This window comes from Crinia signifera, chromosome 3 (genome assembly GCF_055691185.1).
Source record: "Crinia signifera chromosome 3, ASM5569118v1, whole genome shotgun sequence".
Taxonomy (NCBI): Eukaryota; Metazoa; Chordata; class Amphibia; order Anura; family Myobatrachidae; genus Crinia; species Crinia signifera.
In genome coordinates this window covers 323,559,408-323,582,905 of record NC_139219.1, presented here as the reverse complement: position 1 = coordinate 323,582,905, position 23,498 = coordinate 323,559,408, and the positions used below count along the sequence as shown (strand labels likewise).

General features: G+C 49.0%; 1 protein-coding gene and 1 long non-coding RNA gene across 3 annotated transcripts in view; one reads left to right on the top strand and one right to left on the bottom strand.

Moving 5' to 3' along the window:
* LOC146064857 (uncharacterized) overlaps window positions 1–13,068 on the bottom strand; it is a 116,127-nt gene extending 103,059 nt beyond the window's left edge. For both annotated transcript variants that reach the window (XM_083178789.1, XM_083178788.1), the window contains exon 1: window positions 13,009–13,068. The gene's annotated coding sequence lies outside the window, so the exon portion shown is untranslated. The remainder of the gene's footprint in view (window positions 1–13,008) is intronic.
* LOC146064859 (uncharacterized) overlaps window positions 1–23,498 on the top strand; it is an 82,163-nt gene that overhangs the window by 4,784 nt on the left and 53,881 nt on the right. The window contains exons 2-4 of the long non-coding RNA XR_014471862.1: window positions 4,403–4,488; window positions 17,540–17,649; window positions 22,780–22,946. This is a non-coding gene — a long non-coding RNA (uncharacterized LOC146064859). The remainder of the gene's footprint in view (window positions 1–4,402; window positions 4,489–17,539; window positions 17,650–22,779; window positions 22,947–23,498) is intronic.

Sequence of the window (23,498 nt, the reverse complement as noted above, 5' to 3'; positions counted from 1 at the left end):
TTCTCACTACGGACGCCAGTCTCCGCGGGTGGGGAGCGGTCACTTGCCAGAGGTCTTTCCAGGGCCTTTGGTCTACATCGGAGGCCAAGCTCCAAATCAATGTCCTCGAACTGAGGGCGGTCTTCCGAGCCCTTTGCCTGGCAGAACCCTGGCTGAGGGGTCGTCCGGTGCAGGTCCAGTCGGACAATTCCACCACAGTGGCTTATATCAACCACCAGGGGGGCACCCGCAGCAGGGCGGCAATGATGGAAACATCCCGCATCTTTCAGTGGGCGGAAAAGAAGATTCCAGCTCTATCGGCGGTCTTTATTCCGGGAGTCCAGAATTGGGAAGCGGACTACCTAAGCCGTCAAACACTGAATGCCGGCGAATGGTCCCTCCATCAGGAGGTTTTCCAGATGCTGGTACATCGGTGGAGCTTACCCGAGGTGGACTTGATGGCCTCTCAACACAACCACAAGGTTCCCTCTTACGGAGCCAGGGCCCGCGACCCGGCCGCCATCTTGGTGGACGCTCTGTCCGCTCCGTAGCCGTTCAGGCTGATGTATGCCTTCCCGCCATTCTCCCTCCTCTTGCGACTGATTCGCAAGCTGAAGGCGGAGGGAGGCACATTGATCCTCGTGGCCCCGTATTGGCCCAGGCGAGTCTGGTTCTCAGACCTCCAGGCTCTGTCGGTGGCCCCCCCGATCCGCTTGCCTCTGCGTCGGGACCTTCTCTCTCAGGGTCCGTGTCTGCATCCAGACCTGAGGCGTCTGGCTTTGACGGGGTGGCTGTTGAGACCTCCCTCTTGAGATCTAGGGGGTTTAATGCTCGAGTAATTTCCACTATGCTTAGAGCAAGAAAGGCTTCCTCTGCGAGAGCTTATCATCGGGTTTGGAGGGCTTACTTCGTTTGGTGTAGGACTCGCCACTTCAATCCTAAGTCTTACCGCCTGGCTCGGATTTTATCCTTCTTGCAGAAGGGCCTGGAGGCTGGATTGCGCTTATTTACCTTGAAGGTTCAAGTCTCGGCTTTGTCCATCTTGTTTCGCCGACGATTAGCACTGTTGCGGGATGTCCGCACATTCATGCAGGGGGTTCTGCGTATCCAGCCTCCCTTTGTCCCCCCGGTTGCTCCGTGGGACCTTTCCCTTGTGCTATCTGCACTCCAGAAACCACCGTTTGAGCCTTTGCGGTCAGTGGACCTGTGTTGGCTCACCTGGAAAACGGTTTTCTTATTGGCAATAGCATCAGCTCGGAGGGTGTCCGATCTGTCTGCCCTGTCTTGTAAGTCCCCCTTCCTGGTCTTACACAATGACCGGGCGGTTCTTCGTACTGTCCCTTCTCACTTACCAAAAGTGGTGTCCAGTTTCCACGTTAACCAGGAAATCGTGGTTCCGGCCTTTCAAGGGCCAGATGCATCTTTGGATCAATCATCCTTGGATGTTGTACGGGCGCTGCGCATCTATGTGCGCCGCTCCCGGTCCTTTCGCAAGACGGACTCCCTCTTTGTGCTGTATGGCTTTCAAAAGAGGGGATGGCCGACCACTAAACAGACTGGCTTCGTTCTGTCATCCGGCAGGCATACCTGGGTGCCTCTCTCCCGGTTCCGGCTGGTATCCGGGCACATTCCACTAGGTCTGTGGGAGCGTCTTGGGCTGTTCGGGGCGGTGCTACAGCTGAGCAAGTTTGCAGAGCTGCGACATGGTCGTCAGCTGCTACTTTTGTGCGTTTTTACGCTTTTGATACTTTTGCCTCCCAGGACTCTGCCTTCGGGCAGAGCGTGTTGGCTGCGGCGCAGGCGCGTCCCCACCCATAGGTGGCTGCTTTAGGACGTCCCAAAGTAAAGCTGTGGCCCCTGATGTCTCCCGAAGGAGAAAATGAGATTTATGTCTTACCTGGTAAATCTCTTTCTTCGAGGACATCAGGGGCCACAGGGATCCCTCCCTGCCGCGCCTGCTTCAGTTACGTTACAAGTTACGTTTCACTGGTTATATATATTACTCCTCTGTTGAGGGTACTAACATGTTTCAGAATGTGTCTCTGTGTGGTGCTTCTCTTCCTTCTCTCCTGTCTCCTGCCATGGCTTGTTAAGGGGCTGGGGTCCGTGGCCTGGAGGCGGGGTATAGGGGGGGAGGAGCCTGGCTGCCTGGGAGGCAGTTAAAGTTATCCTCTAGGGTGCTGGAGCTCACTCCCACTCCTATTACCCAAAGTAAAGCTGTGGCCCCTGATGTCCTCGAAGAAAGAGATTTACCAGGTAAGACATAAATCTCATTTTCTTCGAGCACTGATTTACTTATTTTTCTTTGCTCCCCTGTCTACTCAGTGGAGCTGTCTTTTTCCGCCCATAGGAACTCCGTCGCTCCCGTCATACCCCTTCAGGCTGACAGATGGGGGGGTGGGGGTGGGGGGGCAGTGTACTGCCGGGCGGACTGGGAGGGAAGTTATTGCGGTAGGAAGAGGCGGTGGGGCTTATTGCAGCACTGCTGCTACTGGGTCTCCGGAAGACAGCCGGGGTCAGACCTGGATACAGCGGCGGACCCGGAGCTTCCTGACCGTGCCAGGAATCTGCCTCTCGTGCACGCCGTCTCCTGTGGGTGCAGGAGGAAGCACCACTTCCTACATGTGTGCATAGTATGTATGTATTTATGTATGAATGAGGACGACAGTGTGTGTAGGATGTATGAATGAGGGTGGCAGTGTGTATGTATGTATGTATGACGGCGTCAGTGTGTGGAGTTTGTATAAATGACGGCGGCAGTGTGTGTAGTATGAATGAGGGCGGCAGTGTGTGGAGTATGTATGAATGAGGGCGGCAGTGTGTGGAGTATGTATGAATGAGAGCCTCAGTGTGTGCAGTATGTATGAATGAGGGCGGCAGTGTGTGGAGTATGTATGTATGACGGCGTCAGTGTGTGGAGTATGTATAAATGATGGCGGCAGTGTGTGTAGTATGTATGAATGATAGCGGCAGTGTGTGGAGTATGTATGAATGAGAGCAGCAGTGTGTGTAGTATTTATGAATGAGAGCGTCAGTGTGTGGAGTATGTATGAATGAGGGCGACAGTGGGTGGAGTATGTATGAATGAGGGCGACAGTGGGTGGAGTATGTATGAATGAGAGCAGCAGTGTGTAGTATTTATGAATGAGAGCGTCAGTGTGTGTAGTATTTATGAATGAGAGCGGCATTGTGTGTAGTATTTATGAATGAGAGCGTCAGTGTGTGTAGTATTTATGAATGAGTGCGTCAGTGTGTGTAGTATGTATGAATGAGAGCGGCAGTGTGTGTAGTATTTATGAATGAGAGTGTCAGTGTGTGTAGTATTTATGAATGAAAGCGTCAGTGTGTGTAGTATGTATGAATGAGAGCGTCAGTGTGTGTAGTATTTATGAATGAGGGCGTCAGTGTGTGTAGGATGTATGAATGAGAGCGTCAGTGTGTGTAGTATTTATGAATGAGAGCGTCAGTGTGTGTAGTATGTATGAATGAGAGCATCAGTTTGTGTAGTATGTATGAATGGGAGCGTCAGTGTGTGTGTGTGTAGTATGAATGAGAGCGTCAGTGTGTGTAGTATGTATGAATGAGAGCGGCAGTGTGTGTGGTATGTATGAATGAGAGCGGCAGTGGGTGTAGTATGTATGAATGAGAGCGTTTGTGTGTGTAGTATGTATGAATGAGAGCGGCAGTGTGTGTAGTATGTATGAATGAGAGCGGCAGTGTGTGTAGTATGTATGTATGAATGAGGGCGACAGTGTGTGTAGGATGTATGAATGAGGGTGGCAGTGTGTAGTATGTATGACGGCGTCAGTGTGTGTAGTTTGTATAAATGACGGTGGCAGTGTGTGTGTGTAGTATGTAAGAATGAGGGCGGCAGTGTGTGGAGTATGTATAAATGATGGTGGCAGTGTGTGTGTGTGGTATGTATAAATGATGGTGGCAGTGTGTGTAGTATGTATGAATGAGGGCGCAGTGTGTGTAGTATGTATGAATGAGGGCGCAGTGTGTGGAGTATGTATGAATGAGAGCGGCAGTGTGTGTAGTATGTATGAATGAGAGCGGCAGTGTGTGTAGTATGTATGAATGAGGGCGGCATTGTGTGGAGTATGTATAAATGATGGTGGCAGTGTGTGTAGTATGTATGAATGAGGGCGCAGTGTGTGGAGTATGTATGAATGAGAGCGGCAGTGGGTGTAGTATTTATGAATGTAGAAGATGCTGGTACCTGGTAGAATATGCTGCTATCTGGGTCCTGGGGGAGAGGGAATGTAAAATGAAGGTATATTCTACCTCCATTTTACATTTTAATTTGATTTAATTTGATTGCTCTGCATCGGATTAAACATTCCAAAGTGCACTAGTGCAGGGGGGCCTTTACACTTGAAAAGAGACCCCCTCCCACCTCATAACATTTTGCATCATTCAGTGAGGAGCATACAGCGAGGAGCCCTAGAAGACAGAAGGAGAAGAAAAGAGAAAGACAGAAGGAGAAGAAAGAAGACCAAGAACATGGTAAGTAAAAGAAAGATCATTATCTTGGCAGTCAGTGGTTGTTTTAGGGGGAGGGCAGTGCACCAACACCAACACATACCCTCTGTCATTAAACACTAGTGAAAAACATAATAATGTGTATGGGTGGAGGCAGAAGCAGCCTGATCTGTGCCCACACAGGGACGTAACTATCTGTGTGCCAGTTGTGCCTTGCCCACAGTGCATTTGCACTGTGGGCACACCATCTGGCAGCACCGTTTACCCACCACTGGCTGCTAGCAGCTGAACTACTGATGATGAGCTGAGAGACAGGGACAGGAGGAGAGCGCAGCGCAGAACGCACTCATGCTCCCCTCTCGGATGACATTTCAATTATGTATAATGGGCATCACGGTGTATGGCATATGTATAATGGGCATCACGGTGTGTGACCTATGTATAATGGACTCATTATACATAGGCCACACACCGTGATGCCCATTATACATTTGCCACACACAGTGATGCTCAATATACATATGTGGCTCTCTCTGTGTCCACGCTGTCGCTCTCTGTCTGCTGTCACTCTCTCTGTCCTTGCCGGGGACATAGCCAGCAGCTCAGAGCCACTAGCCATGCCCCACAGCGTCAAAATGGGGCGTGGCCTCATTGAAATAGGTCACACCCCCATATTGCTAGGCCACACCCCCAAAAAATTGTCCGCGCCTGCGGCGCGCAACATCCCGCCTCCCCGCCCCCCCGGGGCTGCCTCAAGATATTTCCCGGGCTGGTTTTAATTCCCAATCCGCCCCTGTCTGATGGCTTATGTTAGTCTTATTGCAGATATCCGCGGGTGGGTGTATTAATAGAAAGAATATTGAGTGATCTATATAGGTGTCACTGGTGTCTCTTATTTTAATAAAGTGATATCCCTGGATCCGTGTTAAGGATGTATGGTCAGATTAGGTATCTCTGATGAGGAGGATGTTTTTATTATGTATATTGGGTGTTATCAGGTAGAGCCAATCCCTGAATCTCCTGGTGTGTATGATATTCCCAATATATACAGTGTTTGGTGCACACTCAGATTAGAAATCTGATACTGGTCTTTAGTGGGTACGATAGACCAGTTTATTAAGGGGGATAATGTCCCTATTGGGTCCCCTTTATCCTTTTACCACAATTTGACGATTTTTGCACTATCTCAATTCACCGATACTAGTGCTATACACAAATAGTGAGGATAATTTTATTATGTATATTGGGTATTATCAGGTTGAGCCAATCCCCAAATCTCCTGGTGTGTATGATATTCCCAATATATGTGGTGTTTGGTGCGCACTCAGATTGGAGATCCTTTGTGGGTATGCTAGACCAATTTATTGAGGGGGATAATATCCCTGTCGGGTCCCCTTTATTATTGTACCACAATTTAAAGATTTTGGCACTATCTCAATTCACTGATACTGATTCTATACACATATTTCACGGATAGTGTTACCAGGGTGAAAGAAATGTCTGCAGGTGACCTGATCAGATTAATCCCCTACTTATAGGTCTGTTGCTGTAACATTTATTTGGTGCTTTCTACGGGTTTTGGCAGCAAAATTACGGACAGAGGTAATATTAGTCTTTCATTAATATTTGTCCTGCTGTTAGTAGCCCTCGTAGGTGGCGTTTACATATAATTCAATGCAGCGTTTTATTGATGCTCTCCACGGGGTTTGACAGCATAAATGAGGACAGAGACACCGTTTGTCTAAGATAAATAGCTGTCCTGCTGTTAATTGCCCTCGTTGAGAGACACAGTGATTATATATCAATAGGAGTCCTTACAAGGACTATATCAGGACACAGGTAGAGACATGCAAGTGAAGCGACCGCACGGCTAAGGTGGCCGGCGTACGCTTCGCAGATCTTCCTCAGGGCAACCTGAGGAAGATCTGCGAAGCGTACGCCGGCCACCTCAGCCGTGCGGTCGCTTCACTTGCATGTCTCTACCTGTGTCCTGATATAGTCCTTGTAAGGACTCCTATTGATATATAGGGGGACATTTACCAAAATGGATTCGTAGAAAAAAGGTGTATTCGTAGGGAGAAATACACCTTTTTTTTACGAATTTGTATTTTCGGGATTTACAATCCCAAAAATACAAAAATTCGTAGTCCTAAAGATGGAACATTCGTATTTGTATTTACAAATACGAATGTCTACACCATCGATAGAATACGACAGAAATCACCATTCAAAAGAATGGTGGTTTCTGATTTACTAAGCAGCCGTACTGATAATACGGCTGCTTAGTGGTGTAAAACACCCACGCAAATACGACAGGAAAATAGAACACCATTTTCATGTCGTATTTGCGTTTTAGCCTGCACGGATCAGTCAGATCCGTGCAGGCTTCAGTGTAAAAAAATAGAAAAAATAAATAAATAAAAAAAAAAACGGCGTGGGGTCCCCCCCACAGCCGAAACCAGCACCAGGCTGACAGAGCCTGGAGCCGGTAATTAAAAATCAGGGAACCCGACAAATAGGGGTTCCCCGATTTTTAACAACCAGCCCCAGGCTCCTGCTCTGGGGCTGGTTCCCAAAATACGGGGGACAAAATGACTAGGGGTCCCCCGTATTTTAAGAACCAGCCCCAGGCAAAACCAGCCAGCAGGCTAATGCCACAGCCGGGGGGAGACTTTTTATGCAAGTCCCCCCGGCCAAAGCATTAACACTACCGACCAGTCAGCCTGGCCAGGGGCCCTGGGGGAGTGGGGACCCCCCCAATAAAGGGGTCCCCCCCCTCCAGGACTTACCTGACCAGGCTGAAGCCTGGTGCTGTCCTCGATGCCCCTGGGCGGTGGGCATCGAGCTGATGGTTTTGTGTAAAAAAATAGAATAAAAACCATTGTCTTTTACTGTGGCACTACAAGTGCCAGCAAGCCTCCCCAGCAAGCTGGGACTTGGAGAACCACAAGTCCCAGCCTGCTGGGCATTAAAGGGCCCGCTGGGTCTTGTAGTGCCACAGTAAAAAAAATAGTTAAATAAAACACACTGACACCCATTTTAAATAAAAGTTTAATACACACATTACACACATACTGATACTTACCTATCTTGATCCCGTTGGTAGGTCGCTGGCTCCGGTGTCGGCGGCTCCGTGTCGGCGGCTCCGTTGTCGGCGGCTCCGTGTCGGCGGCTCCGGGGTCATCGGCGTCCTGTCCGAAGATAATCCATGTTGGACCTGTGGAAGGAAATCCTACTCACCCAGGTCCTGCATGGATGGTCTTCGTTCTTCATCTGTCGACATCCCGGTCTTCTGACAGCTGCTGGCGACTTCCAGCAGCTGTCGGCATCTTCCGCGACGCTCCCCGGCTTTCAGAGCCGGAGAGAGAACCTTCCTGGTCGGCGTCTGGGCTCAGAATGAATTCTGGCCAATCAGGAGCCGCCTAGCCGCCTAGCGGCCAATCAGGAAAGGTCTTTCCTGATTGGCCGCAAGGCGGCTAGGCGGCTCCTGATTGGCCAGAATTCATTCTGAGCCCAGACGCCGACCAGGAAGGTTCTCTCCGGCTCTGAAAGCCGGGGAGCGTCGCGGAAGATGCCGACAGCTGCTGGAAGTCGCCAGCAGCTGTCAGAAGACCGGGATGTCGACAGATGAAGAACGAAGACCATCCATGCAGGACCTGGGTGAGTAGGATTTCCTTCCACAGGTCCAACATGGATTATCTTCGGACAGGACGCCGATGACCCCGGAGCCGCCGACACGGAGCCGCCGACAACGGAGCCGCCGACACGGAGCCGCCGACACCGGAGCCAGCGACCTACCAACGGGATCAAGATAGGTAAGTATCAGTATGTGTGTAATGTGTGTATTAAACTTTTATTTAAAATGGGTGTCAGTGTGTTTTATTTAACTATTTTTTTTACTGTGGCACTACAAGACCCAGCGGGCCCTTTAATGCCCAGCAGGCTGGGACTTGTGGTTCTCCAAGTCCCAGCTTGCTGGGGAGGCTTGCTGGCACTTGTAGTGCCACAGTAAAAGACAATGGTTTTTATTCTATTTTTTTACACAAAACCATCAGCTCGATGCCCACCGCCCAGGGGCATCGAGGACAGCACCAGGCTTCAGCCTGGTCAGGTAAGTCCTGGAGGGGGGGGACCCCTTTATTGGGGGGGTCCCCACTCCCCCAGGGCCCCTGGCCAGGCTGACTGGTCAGTAGGGATGAATGCTTTGGCCGGGGGGACTTGCATAAAAAGTCTCCCCCCGGCTGTGGCATTACCCGCTGGCTGGTTTTGCCTGGGGCTGGTTCTTGAAATACGGGGGACCCCTAGTCATTTTGTCCCCCGTATTTTGGGAACCAGCCCCAGAGCAGGAGCCTGGGGCTGGTTGTTAAAAATCGGGGAACCCCTATTTGTCGGGTTCCCTGATTTTTAATTACCGGCTCCAGGCTCTGTCAGCCTGGTGCTGGTTTCGGCTGTGGGGGGGACCCCACGCCGTTTTTTTTTTTAATTTTTTTTTTTTTCTATTTTTTTTACACCATGCAGCCTGCACGGATCTGACTGATCCGTGCAGACTGCTAGAAATAATTCGTATTAGCAGCCGTATATACGGCCGCTAATACGAATCATTACACCATCGGAGGGTTACAAAGCAGTCGTATATGACTGCTTTGTAACTGATCCTCCGGAACACGACTTTGCATACGACTTAAACAGTCGTATGCAGTCGTAGGGAAAATGCCAATACGAAAAACTAGGTTTTTCATATTGGTAAATTTCCCCCATAATCACTGTGTCTCTTATGCTAGTCCTTGTAAGGACTCTAATGCTTTAATTGTCATAATAATTTAATATGTCTGCCTAAGGTGAACCCAACAGCTCCTGGGACTCCGTTGAGCACCCGAGAGGGTTACAGGATCCGGTCTCCAGCCCTATATGTGAGACCCGATCGCTCCATTCCCACACGGCTGCTTTCCGCTGACTGTATAAGTCACTCACACTTATGGTCATACCCTTGACCTAATTAAATGTAGCGGCTCATACTATACGCTGTAATAACTGGATGTAACGCCTCAACGAGGGCAATTAACAGCAGGACAGCTATTTATCTTAGACAAACGGTGTCTCTGTCCTCATTTATGCTGTCAAACCCCGTGGAGAGCATCAATAAAACGCTGCATTGAATTATATGTAAACGCCACCTACGAGGGCTACTAACAGCAGGACAAATATTAATGAAAGACTAATATTACCTCTGTCCGTAATTTTGCTGCCAAAACCCGTAGAAAGCACCAAATAAATGTTACAGCAACAGACCTATAAGTAGGGGATTAATCTGATCAGGTCACCTGCAGACATTTCTTTCACCCTGGTAACACTATCCGTGAAATATGTGTATAGAATCAGTATCAGTGAATTGAGATAGTGCCAAAATCTTTAAATTGTGGTACAATAATAAAGGGGACCCGACAGGGATATTATCCCCCTCAATAAATTGGTCTAGCATACCCACTAAGGATCTCCAATCTGAGTGCGCACCAAACACCACATATATTGGGAATATCATACACACCAGGAGATTTGGGGATTGGCTCAACCTGATAATACCCAATATACATAATAAAATTATCCTCACTATTTGTGTATAGCACTAGTATCGGTGAATTGAGATAGTGCAAAAATCGTCAAATTGTGGTAAAAGGATAAAGGGGACCCAATAGGGACATTATCCCCCTTAATAAACTGGTCTATCGTACCCACTAAAGACCAGTATCAGATTTCTAATCTGAGTGTGCACCAAACACCGTATATATTGGGAATACAGGTCGAGTATCCCGTATCCGAATATCCGTTATCCGAATTATTCCGAAATACGGACATTCCAGAAAGTGAAAAAAAAATTTTTTTTTGCTAAAAACTCACTGGGGACATATGTAACAGCATCACTGGGGACATGATATGTAACTGGCACTATATATGTGCAAGACAATGATTGCTTGGCATTCAAATTCAGTGCTGAGATAGTACACACATTTTGTTTCACGTTTTGAAACCTTGTTTTTTGAACAATTAAAATATGTTTGTGTGTATTTTATGTGGTAATAAAATATATTTGTGTGTATATTATGTGTTTATACAGCATAAATGCAAGATACTTCAAAATACATCATTGAAATATTAAAATATTCCGAAATACGGAATAATCCGTTATCCAAAATTCTCCTGGTCCCGAGCATTTTGGATACGGGATACTCAACCTGTATCATACACACCAGGAGATTCAGGGATTGGCTCTACCTGATAACACCCAATATACATAATAAAAACATCCTCCTCATCAGAGATACCTAATCTGACCATACATCCTTAACACGGATCCAGGGATATCACTTTATTAAAATAAGAGACACCAGTGACACCTATATAGATCACTCAATATTCTTTCTATTAATACACCCACCCGCGGATATCTGCAATAAGACTAACATAAGCCATCAGATACCTTAAGGGATATATATGTGTATAAAATATTAGGAGAGTGGATCTTCACAGTAGGAGGCATTGCATGTTGATACCGCACGTGCAGTTTTTAAAATCACTGTATTCACTGTTATATGTTGCATGTTAGTCTGTATATTTCGCAGTTTTAAAAGAAACCAATAAAAGGTATATTTTATGTGTAAAAATTATTTTCTCTCTTTTGGTGCACCACACCTTTGACAATCCCTACCCTGTCTTTTGATATATTCTATATGTATGTATGCACTGTATGTATGTATGCATGTAGGTATGCATGTATAGAAATGCAAAAGGTGAGAAGAGCGCCTCCTAGTGCAATATCTCGAGTATAATGGTTTTCCCTTCACCACAAATGGACACAACGGCACCCCACACTTATGTTAGTACCGTTAGCAGTGGTATCCCACCACTGTTTATTTAGCTTGATATGCTTAAAAATGGCAACCCAGGTATAACTTCTTATCCACAGAATTCTCCCCGAATTCTCCTCCTCAGGAACCCATACAGGGGGAGTGGAAAGATGGGAAAAGATAGAGAGCACAATAGTGTAATATTGCAAACACAGTTTATTGTCACCGCAAATAATGACAATTATAATCCGTAAAATGTGATAAAATTAATGACGCTTATCTGATGCTGTTTCCACGGCAGTTCAGGTGGGCGTCCAAGGCCGTTTTAAAATGGTCCCTCAATGCGTTTCGTCCGTGCTTAAATGTCAGCTGGACTTCTTCAGGAGTAGGGATGGACATCGGAAGCCAACCATCAAATGATGGCAGTGCTTCCACCATAATGGTAATGGTAATTAACCATTGCATCAAAAGTATTCGATGGTGAAAACTAGTTATATGACTAGCGCATGCGCAAAAGCCTGTATTGCCATTTGTAAGGTGGTATGTGGGTTTGGTGACAGGGCCCAGGCTCTGAGCAACATATTACTTTATCACTGGACATTGTGTGTATAATATACATATATAATATTCACACAATGCCCAATGATGAAGTAGTATATTTATTTTGTACACATTATTAACACTTTAACAGCAAGTAATCAAAATGTAATAAAATTAGATAAATTGTAAACTAACTCGCTTTAGGTTTCACTATTTTTCCAGATAGGAAAATGTCTATTTATTAAGGCAAGTGTAACTACACACACACAAATAAGGGAGATGATGGTACAGTGGTCATCACATCATTTATATGGTGAGATAAATATTGCAAAGAGCAGGGCCAGCTCTACCATTAGGCAGCTGCCTAGGGTGCCAGGATCTGAGGGGGCACCACTAATAATGCTACACACTAGGCGATTCTAGCTTCCATCATCAACTATATGGTCGCTCAGTGACCATATTGCCGGTGATACCTAGTGACCTTCACCGCGTGTGCGCTCCCACCGCAGCCCAGCGGTCGCTGGTCGCAGGAACTTGCTAGAATCGCTGGTCCCCAGTAAAATACTGATAACCAGCAATTTGGTCGCTGAGCGACCAATCGCTAGCGACCAGGTCACGTAATATAAAAAATAGTTCACTATATATAAAAACAGTTAAGGTGCCCCTACACTGAGGCGATTTGGTCCAATTTTGGCCAATTGCGACCAATCGACCCGTTAAATCGGACCAAATCGCCTCTCCCTGACATGCCGTTGGGTCCCGTGCGCATCGGACCCGATCAGGTGGTCGGACCGGCAGGCCGTCCACCCGTTCCTCCTGGCGGTGAGGCGGGCCAGAAGCAGGGATGCATGCATCCATCACAACGGATCGCATGCGTCCGTGCCCCCGGGAAGGTCCTGGCAGCTTGCAGGCTGTCGGGTGTGCGTACAATGCTGCGAGGTGTCGCTGCAGTGTATGGGCACCTTTAGCTTGGTCCATTCCACTGGTACCCCAGGACTGTGTATATTGTTCCTCACTATATTCACAGAAACAGACAATCTCTGACCAACACTTCACTGATGATAATATAGTGGTTGCTGCCTGGTAATACTAATGCAGTTTATTAATGAGTGTTGTATGTGACTGACATTCACAGATATCTGTAGCTGGTTGTATTGTGTACCTATTATTATTATTGTAGCTTGCCTGAGCTGGTATAACATTCAGTGATGTTACTGTCTCCTCCTCTCTGAATCCTCCAGAGCTCAGTCTGTCTGTGAAATGTGCTGTTGTTTGAGTGACTGGTGCTGCAGGGTGATGTTTGTGCTCTGATTGGCTCTCTGAGTCAGTGAGAGCCAATCAGAACTAGCAGTGGGCCCTGTTGCCTAGCAGCTACAGCAACCATAGAGAGGGAGAGGGAGGGAAGCAGAGAGAAAGTCAGACAGCCTCCAACGAACCTAGGAAGTTTCCCTGACACAGACACAGCAGCCAGGGGAGGCATATCTTTTGGGAATTACAAAAAATAAGCCACCATCGGTACACCATCGAATGATTAGCAGTCGATGGTGACAAACATCGGAAGGTCACCATTAAATGGCAAAAACACTAACATCGAAAGAAAAACATCGATGTTTCCGAACCATCGACCATCGATGTCCATCCCTATTCAGGAGTGTGTATGCATGTATGTATGCATGTATTTATGTACTAGGCGATTCATCGCGCCCTACGGGCGCTCTTCACACCGTCGTAAGGGGCTGCGCCCCCTTAATTTGTGAACATTTGCATATGAGAAAGATGGTTAGAATTGTATGAAAGATGGCCTGTATTGCAACTTGAGTTATAGGTGAAATGTGTTAAATAGAGAGCATATGATGTGGAAGGGGGTGTGTATTGTTTTGTTTAATTAAAAAGCGGTTACAGAGTAAGATGTACATTGATAGTGTGGATGGTACAGTGACATTTGTGGGTGTGGGGGGGCTGTGTGTGCATGTTGTTTAGGTGTGTGCAATAGTATAGTAGGGTGTTTCTGAGTCAGCGGCTCCCCACTGGCGGAGGTCACGACACAGGAAAACAGGAGTCTGGGTAGTGATAGTGGTGCGTGGGCATAAGGGGGACTAAAGAGGAGGGTGGGAGATACTGTGCAGCTTCTGCCAGTGGGTGAGGGTCCAGGGTGGCAGTACAGGAGTACAGGATGGTGGCCCTTAGTCAGTGTCTCCTTCTACTGGGTGGGAGTTCGGGTGCATGAGAGCAGGGGGCTGGGCTATGAGGCATGATAGGGGCATGTGGGCAAAACAGCGTCAGCAACTCCCCAGTGGTGGAAGTTACGGTTCAGGAGAGCAGGAAGCTGGGTAGTGACAGGGGTGTGTGAGTATACGGGGGACTAAAGAGGGGCTTAGGGGTGCCGTGAATTGCGGGGGGTGCCGTGAATCAAGGGAGGGGGGGCGCAGGGGGTTGCAGTGAATCGCGAGAGGGTGCGTCGCGGGGGCGGGGGGTTGCCGCAATGACAGGAGGGGGGGGGGTCAGGGGTGGGGAATCGCGGTAGGGGGGTCGTGGGGGGCACCGTGAACCGCGGGAGGGGGGGCCCGGGGGGTTGGCGCGAATCGTGGGAGGGGGGTCGCGGGGTGCCGCGAATCGCAGGAGGGGGTGTCACGGGGTGGGGCCGCGAATCGCGGGAGTCACCGGGGGTGCCGCGAATTGCGGGGGGTGTGCTGCAAATCGCGGGGGTGCCGCGAATCGCCACAAGAAAAAAACCAACACAGAAAGGTCAACACATGTAAATGTTGACATAAGTGTGGCACTTCATTGGTGTCCATGTCGACACATGAGAATGAATATGAAAACATTGAAAAAGTGAAAAATAAATCTTGTCAACCTTTTTCATTGTCGACCATAGCCATGTCAGTGTTTTGCATGTGCCATTTAATCGTGGGGATGCCATGAATGGGGGGGGGGGGGAGGGAGGGGGGTGCATACCTCCCAACATGACCCTCTCCAGGAGGGACACATTGCTCTGTTTCTGGACTTTCTTCTTAATTTATGGATTACATCACCTGTGCTTAAACACCTTTCTTATCAATTACCCTGTTTAAAACAGGTGATGACAATCATAAATTAAGATGGAAGTCCACAACCCAGCGTTACAGCTCCAGACACACTTTGAGTGACAGATGTAGCCAAATATATAAGATATGTAATAGCACCACCCAGTGGACAAACAGTTTTATACAATGGGAGAGAAATTGTTTGACATTCCCATAGAATAAGTATTGCACATCGCTTGTCTCACACATAGGGAGGAACATGAAATAATCTGTTTTCCAAATAACTGGGGTACAATGTGGGGGTGCATTGATTCCCATCCCACGGATCCTCACCGACTAATAACGCAGCAAGTTACTTTATTACTACAGTTCTGAATATTATATAGAGATGGAGCAGCTCTCAGCCAGCTCAGGGACTCGCCAGGCTGGGGCGCCTCTCAGCCAGCTCAGGGAATCGCCAGGCTGGAGCGGCTCTCAGCCAGCTCAGGGAATCGCCAAGCTGGAGGGGCTCTCAGCCAGCTCAGGGAATCGCCAGGCTGGAGCGCCTCTCAGCCAGCTCAGGGAATCGCCAGGCTGGGGCATCTCTCAGCCAGCTCAGGGAATCGCCAGGCTGGGGCGCCTCTCCGCCAGCTCAGGGAATCACCAGGCTGGGGCGCCTCTCAGCCAGCTCAGGGAATCGCCAGGCTGGGGCGCCTCTCCGCCAGCTCAGGGAATCGCCAGGCTGGGGCGCCTCTCAGCCAGCTCAGGGAATCGCCAGGCTGGAGGGGCTCTCAGCCAGCTCAGGGAATCGCCAGGCTGGGGCGCCTCTCCGCCAGCTCAGGGAATCGCCAGGCTGGGGCGCCTCTCAGCCAGCTCAGGGAATCGCCAGGCTGGAGGGGCTCTCAGCCAGCTCAGGGAATCGCCAGGCTGGAGCGGCTCTCAGCCAGCTCAGGGAATCGCCAGGCTGGAGCGCCTCTCAGCCAGCTCAGGGACTCGCCAGGCTGGGGCGCCTCTCAGCCAGCTCAGGGAATCGCCAGGCTGGAGCGCCTCTCAGCCAGCTCAGGGAATCGCCAGGCTGGGGCGCCTCTCAGCCAGCTCACGGAATCGCCCGGCTGGGGCGCCTCTAAGCCAGCTCAGGGAATCGCCAGGCTGGAGCGCCTCTCAGACAGCTCAGGGAATCGCCAGGCTGGGGCGCCTCTCAGCCAGCTCAGGGAATCGCCAGGCTGGGGCGCCTCTCAGCCAGTTCAGGGAATCGCCAGGCTGGGGCGCCTCTCAGCCAGCTCAGGGAATCGCCAGGCTGGGGCGCCTCTCAGCCAGCTCAGGGAATCGCCAGGCTGGGGCGCCTCTCAGCCAGCTCAGGGAATCGCCAGGCTGGGGCGCCTCTCCGCCAGCTCAGGGAATCGCCAGGCTGGGGCGCCTCTCAGCCAGCTCAGGGAATCGCCAGGCTGGAGGGGCTCTCAGCCAGCTCAGGGAATCGCCAGGCTGGAGGGGCTCTCAGCCAGCTCAGGGAATCGCCAGGCTGGGGCGCCTCTCAGCCAGCTCAGGGAATCGCCAGGCTGGGGCGCCTCTCAGCCAGCTCAGGGAATCGCCAGGCTGGGGCGCCTCTCAGCCAGCTCAGGGAATCGCCAGGCTGGGGCGCCTCTCAGCCAGCTCAGGGAATCGCCAGGCTGGGGCGCCTCTCAGCCAGCTCAGGGAATCGCCAGGCTGGGGCGCCTCTCAGCCAGCTCAGGGAATCGCCAGGCTGGAGCGCCTCTCAGCCAGCTCAGGGAATCGCCAGGCTGGGGCGCCTCTCAGCCAGCTCAGGGAATCGCCAGGCTGGGGCGCCTCTCAGCCAGCTCAGGGAATCGCCAGGCTGGGGCGCCTCTCAGCCAGCTCAGGGAATCGCCAGGCTGGAGCGCCTCTCAGCCAGCTCAGGGAGTCGCCAGGCTGGGGCGCCTCTCAGCCAGCTCAGGGAGTCGCCAGGCTGGGGCGCCTCTCAGCCAGCTCAGGGAATCGCCAGGCTGGGGCGCCTCTCAGCCAGCTCAGGGAATCGCCAGGCTGGGGCGCCTCTCAGCCAGCTCAGGGAATCGCCAGGCTGGGGCGCTTCTCAGCCAGCTCAGGGAATCGCCAGGCTGGGGCGCCTCTCAGCCAGCTCAGGGAATCGCCAGGCTGGAGCGCCTCTCAGCCAGCTCAGGGAATCGCCAGGCTGGGGTGCCTCTCAGCCAGCTCAGGGAATCGCCAGGCTGGGGCGCCTCTCAGCCAGCTCAGGGAATCGCCAGGCTGGGGCGCCTCTCAGCCAGCTCAGGGAATCGCCAGGCTGGGGCGCCTCTCAGCCAGCTCAGGGAATCGTCAGGCTGGGGCGCCTCTCAGCCAGCTCACGGAATCGCCAGGCTGGGGCGCCTCTCAGCCAGCTCGGGGAATCGCCAGGCGTCATCAGTGGCGGAGGTCTCTGTCGGAACCCTTACGTCAGTTGGCGCAGGCTGGCGGATGGCGATTCTATAGTCAGGAGCAGCTCAGGCGGGAGCTGCTCCATCTGTAGGTAACAGATGTGGTGTTGATGATCCAGTAATAGCATTGTGCGTTATCTGAGTGATGCTGGAACATAGGGGCCCCCAGTATTATTGGGGAGCAGGATAATGATAGAGAAATCTGGGGGATTCTGTGAGTTATATTCTGCTGGAAGGTCACATTATTCTGTGCTCTGTATTTTAGGTTTCCCGGATGTGTCTGGATGGAGTAGATAGCCTGGGAGGTGTATACAGCTTCTGGCTGCTTGGTCCCGGCCTCACTCTGCCGTATACAGGATCCTAATGGGAGAAAGGGTTAGTGCGTTACTGACCAGGTCACATGTGATCATTCTATTCTGAGTTATGTATCCTTACAGGTAACTGTCCGTGGTGTATCCGAGCCTTTATATACATACACAGCGCTGTGTACACTGACATACATACACAGCGCTGTGCACACTGATATACATACACAGCGCTGTGTACACCTATTATATACACTGACATACATACACAGCGCTGTGTACACCTATTATATACACTGACATACATACACAGCGCTGTGTACACTTATTATATACACTGACATACATCCACAGAGCTGTGTACACCTATTATATACACTGACATACATACACAGCGCTGTGTACACCTATTATATACACTGACATACATACACAACGCTGTGTACACCTATTATATACTGACCCACATACACAGCGCTATGTACACCTATTATATACACTGACATACATACACAGCGCTGTGTACACCTATTATATACTGATTTATGTATCCTTACAGGTAACTGTCCGTGGTATATCCGAGCCTTTATATACATACACAGTGCTGTGTACACCTATTATACACATTGTCATACATACACAGCGCTGTGTACACTGAGATACATACACAGGGCTGTGTACACCTATTAAATACACTGACATGCAAACACAGTGCTGTGTACACTGATATACATACACAGCGCTGTGCACACTGATATACATACACAGCGCTGTGTACACTGACATACATACACAGCGCTGTGCACACTGATATACATACACAGCGCTGTGTACACTGATATACATACATAGCGCTGTGTACACCTATTATATACACTGACATACATACACAGCGCTGTGTACACCTATCATATACACTGACATACATACACAGAGCTGTGTACACCTATTATATACACTGACATACATACACAGCGCTGTGTACACCTATTATATACTGATTTATGTATCCTTACAGGTAACTGTCCGTGGTGTATCCGAGCCTTTATATACATACACAGCGCTGTGTACACTGATATACATACACAGCGCTGTGCACACTGATATACATACACAGCGCTGTGTACACCTATTATATACACTGACATACATACACAGCGCTGTGTACACCTATCATATACACTGACATACATACACAGAGCTGTGTACACCTATTATATACACTGACATACATACACAGCGCTGTGTACACCTATTATATACTGATTTATGTATCCTTACAGGTAACTGTCCGTGGTGTATCCGAGCCTTTATATACATACACAGTGCTGTGTACACCTATTATATACACTGACATACATACACAGCGCTGTGTACACTGATATACATACACAGCGCTGTGCACACTGATATACATACACAGTGATGTGTACACCTATTATACACATTGTCATACATACACAGCGCTGTGTACACTGAGATACATACACAGGGCTGTGTACACCTATTATATACACTGACATGCAAACACAGTGCTGTGTACACTGATATACATACACAGCAATGTGTACACATATTATATACACTGACATACATACACAGCGCTGTGTATACTGATATACATACACAGCGCTGTGTACACCTATTATATATACTGATATACATGCACAGCGCTGTGTACACTGATATACATACACAGCGCTGTGTACACTGATATACATACACAGCGATGTGTACACCTATTATTTACACTGACATACATACACAGCGCTGTGTACACTGATATACATACATAGCGCTGTGTACACCTATTATATACACTGACATACATACACAGCGCTATGTACACCTATTATATACACTGACATACATACACAGCGCTGTGTACACCTATTATATACACTGACATACATACACAGCGCTATGTACACCTATTATATACACTGACATACATACACAGCGCCAGAGGCGTAGCTACCGTAAGGCAGCCACCGCGGCTGCTTGGGGGAGCAAGGGCACTCTGGTCAGACCCCCCCTTACCCCTACGCATGCCGCCGCCACCGCATTCAGTCCGGCACCGCAGATAGCCTCCGGGCTCCGTCTCCTGCAGTAATTCCTAAAAAAACTGTCTGCTGTACGGGGGCAGCCATTTTGTCGTGTCATTTTTCATTACTGCAGGAGACGGAGCCCGGAGGCTATTTGCGGTGCCGGACTGAATGCGGGGCCGGCGGCGGCATGCGGAGGGGTAAGGTAATTTTTTGGCGGGGGGGCGCCACAATATTAGTTACGCCTCTGCACAGCGCTATGTACACCTATTATATACACTGACATACATACACAGCGCTGTGTACAGCTGTTATATACTGACATACATACACAGCGCTGTGTACAGCTGTTATATGCTGACATACATACACAGCGCTGTGTACACCTATTATATACACTGACATACATACACAGCGCTGTGTACACCTATTATATAATGACACACATACACAGCGCTGTGTACACCTATTATATACTGACACACATACACAGCGCTGTGTACACCTATAATATATTAATGACATACATACACAGCACTGTGTACATCTATTATATACTGACATACATACACAGCGCTGTGTACACCTATTATATACTGACACACATACACAGCGCTGTGTACACCTATTATATACTGACATACATACACAGCGCTGTGTACACCTATTATATACACTGCAGGGTTGGCGACTTATTCTCCTCTCCGGGAGAAGCCCGGAGAGGAGAGATTCAGCAGCCACTCAGGGGGCGGGGCTTGTGAGTGACATCACTAAGCCCCGCCCCATGCCGTTAAATCAGCTAATTCACGGATCTCCGTGGAGGGGGCGGGGCTAAAATGACGTGTTTTAGCTCCGCCCCCTCCTCTGAGACCCGAGGATTGCGGCATTTTAATGCCGCGATCCGGTGGTCAGCGGGGGTCCCCCCTGAATCCGGGAGGGTTGCCCACCCTTCTGGGGGGGCCGGGAGGGGGACCCGATTTTCGGGAGACTCCCGGATATTCCGGGAGGGTCGGCACCCTATATAATAGGTGTACAGCGCTATGTAAACCTATTATATACACTGACATACATACACAGCACTGTGTACATCTAATATATACTGACATACATACACAGCGCTGTGTACACCTATTATATACTGACATACATACACAGCGCTGTGTACAGCTATTAAATACTGACATACTGTACATACACATCGCTGTGTACACCTATTATATACTGACCTACATACACAACGCTTTGTACACTGACAAACATACACAGCGCTGTGTACACTTATTATATACACTGACATACATCCACAGAGCTGTGTACACCTATTATATACTGACACACAACACTGTGTACACCTATTATATACTGACACACAGCACTATGTACACCTATTATATACACTGACATACATACACAGCGCTGTGTTCATCTATTATATAAACTGACATACATACACAGCGCTTTGTACACTGACAAACATACACAGCGCTGTGTACACTTATTATATACACTGACATACATCCACAGAGCTGTGTACACCTATTATATACACTGACATACATACACAGCGCTGTGTACACCTATTATATACTGACACACAGCACTGTGTACACCTATTATATACTGACACACAGCACTATGTACACCTATTATATACACTGACATACATGCACAGCGCTGTGTACATCTATTATATAAACTGACATACATGCACAGTGCTGTGTACACTGACATACATACACATCGCTGTGTACACCTATTATATACTGACATACATACACAACGCTTTGTACACTGACAAACATACACAGCGCTGTGTACACTTATTATATACACTGACATACATCCACAGAGCTGTGTACACCTATTATATACACTGACATACATACACAGCGCTGTGTACACCTATTATATACTGACACACAGCACTGTGTATACCTATTATATACTAACACACAGCACTATGTACACCTATTATATACACTGACATACATACACAGCGTTGTGTACATCTATTATATAAACTGACATACATACACAGCGCTTTGTACACTGACAAACATACACAGCGCTGTGTACACTTATTATATACACTGACATACAGGGGGACATTTACCAAAATGGATTCGTAGAAAAAAGGTTTATTCGTAGGGAGAAATACACCTTTTTTTTACGAATTTGTATTTTCGAGATTTACAATCCCAAAAATACAACAATTCGTAGTCCTAAAGATGGAACATTCGTATTTGTATTTACAAATACGAATGTCCTACACCATCGATAGGATATGACAGAAATCACCATTCAAAAGAATGGTGATTCCTGATGTACTTAGCAGCCGTACTGATAATACGGCTGCTAAGTGATGTGAAACACCCACGCAAATACGACAGGAAAATAGAACACCATTTTCCTGTCGTATTTGCTTTAAGCCTGCACGGATCAGTCAGATCCGTGCAGGCTTCAGTGTAAAAAAATAGAAAAATTAAATAAAAAAAAAAAACGGCGTGGGGGTCCCCCCCACAGCCGAAACCAGCACCAGGCTGAAGGAGCCGGGGCCGGTAATTAAAAATCAGGGAACCCGACAAATAGGGGTTCCCCGGTTTTTAACAACCAGCCCCAGGCTCCAGGTCCGGAGCTGGTTCCCAAAATACGGGGGACAAAATGACTAGGGGTCCCCCGTATTTCAAGAACCAGTCCCAGGCACAACCAGCCAGCAGGGTAATGTCACAGCCGGGGGGAGACTTTTTATACAAGTCCCCCCGGCCAAAACATTAACCCCCTGACCGGTCAGCCTGGCCAGGGGCCCTGGGGGAGTGGGGACCCCCCCAATGAAGGGGTCCCCCCCCTCCAGGACTTACCTGACCAGGCTGAAGCCTGGTACTGCCCCCGATGCCCCTGGGCGGTGGGCATCGGGCTGATTATGGTGTAAAAAAAATAATAATCTATTGTTTTTTACTGTGGCACTACAAGTGCCAGCAAGCCTCCCCAGCAAGCTGGGACTTGGAGAACCACAAGTCCCAGCCTGCTGGGCATTAAAGGGCCCGCTGGCACAGTTAAAAAAATAGTACAATAAACACACTGACACACATGAAAAATAAAACTTTAATACATACAAAGCCCACACATACTAATACTTACCTATCTTCTTTCCGTAGGTATCCCTGGTCCTGTGTCTTCTTCTGGTCCTCCTGTGTCGTCTTCTGGTCCATGTCGACGTCACTGTCCATGTCGGCGATGGCGTCCCCGTCCGGATCCGACGAAATCCATGGAGGAAGCTGTGGAAGGAAACCATACTCACCTGTCCCAGCGCGACGTAGTCCAGGTAAGTGTCTTGGCAAAAAAACAAACCGAACACCCGAAACCAGACCGGACTAAGGGAGCCGCACGGTGTTTGTTAACATCGTGCGGCTCCACCTCCCGAATGCCACTATTGGCCACCTTGCGGCCTAGCGGCTCCTGATTGGCTCCTGATTGACTGCCAGAACCATTCGTATTAGCGGCCGTATATATGGCCAGCTAATACGAATGGTTACACCATCGGAGGGTTACAAAGCAGTCGTATCTGACTGCTTTGTAATTTCCCCTCCGGAACATGACTTTGCATACGACTAAAACAGTCGTATGCAGTCGGAGGGGAAGTACCAATACGAAAAACTAGGTTTTTCATATTGGTAAATTTCCCCCACATTCACAGAGCTGTGTACACCTATTATTTACACTGACATACATACACACAGTGGCAGATTCAGGGGGGGGGGGGACCCGGGCACGTGCCCCCCCAGTCATTTCATTTTGTAGCTGAGGACCAGGGCTTTCCAACGAGCCCAGCCCTGTGTCTCTAGCCCCCCGGGAACCGGAGATATCGCCTGGCAAA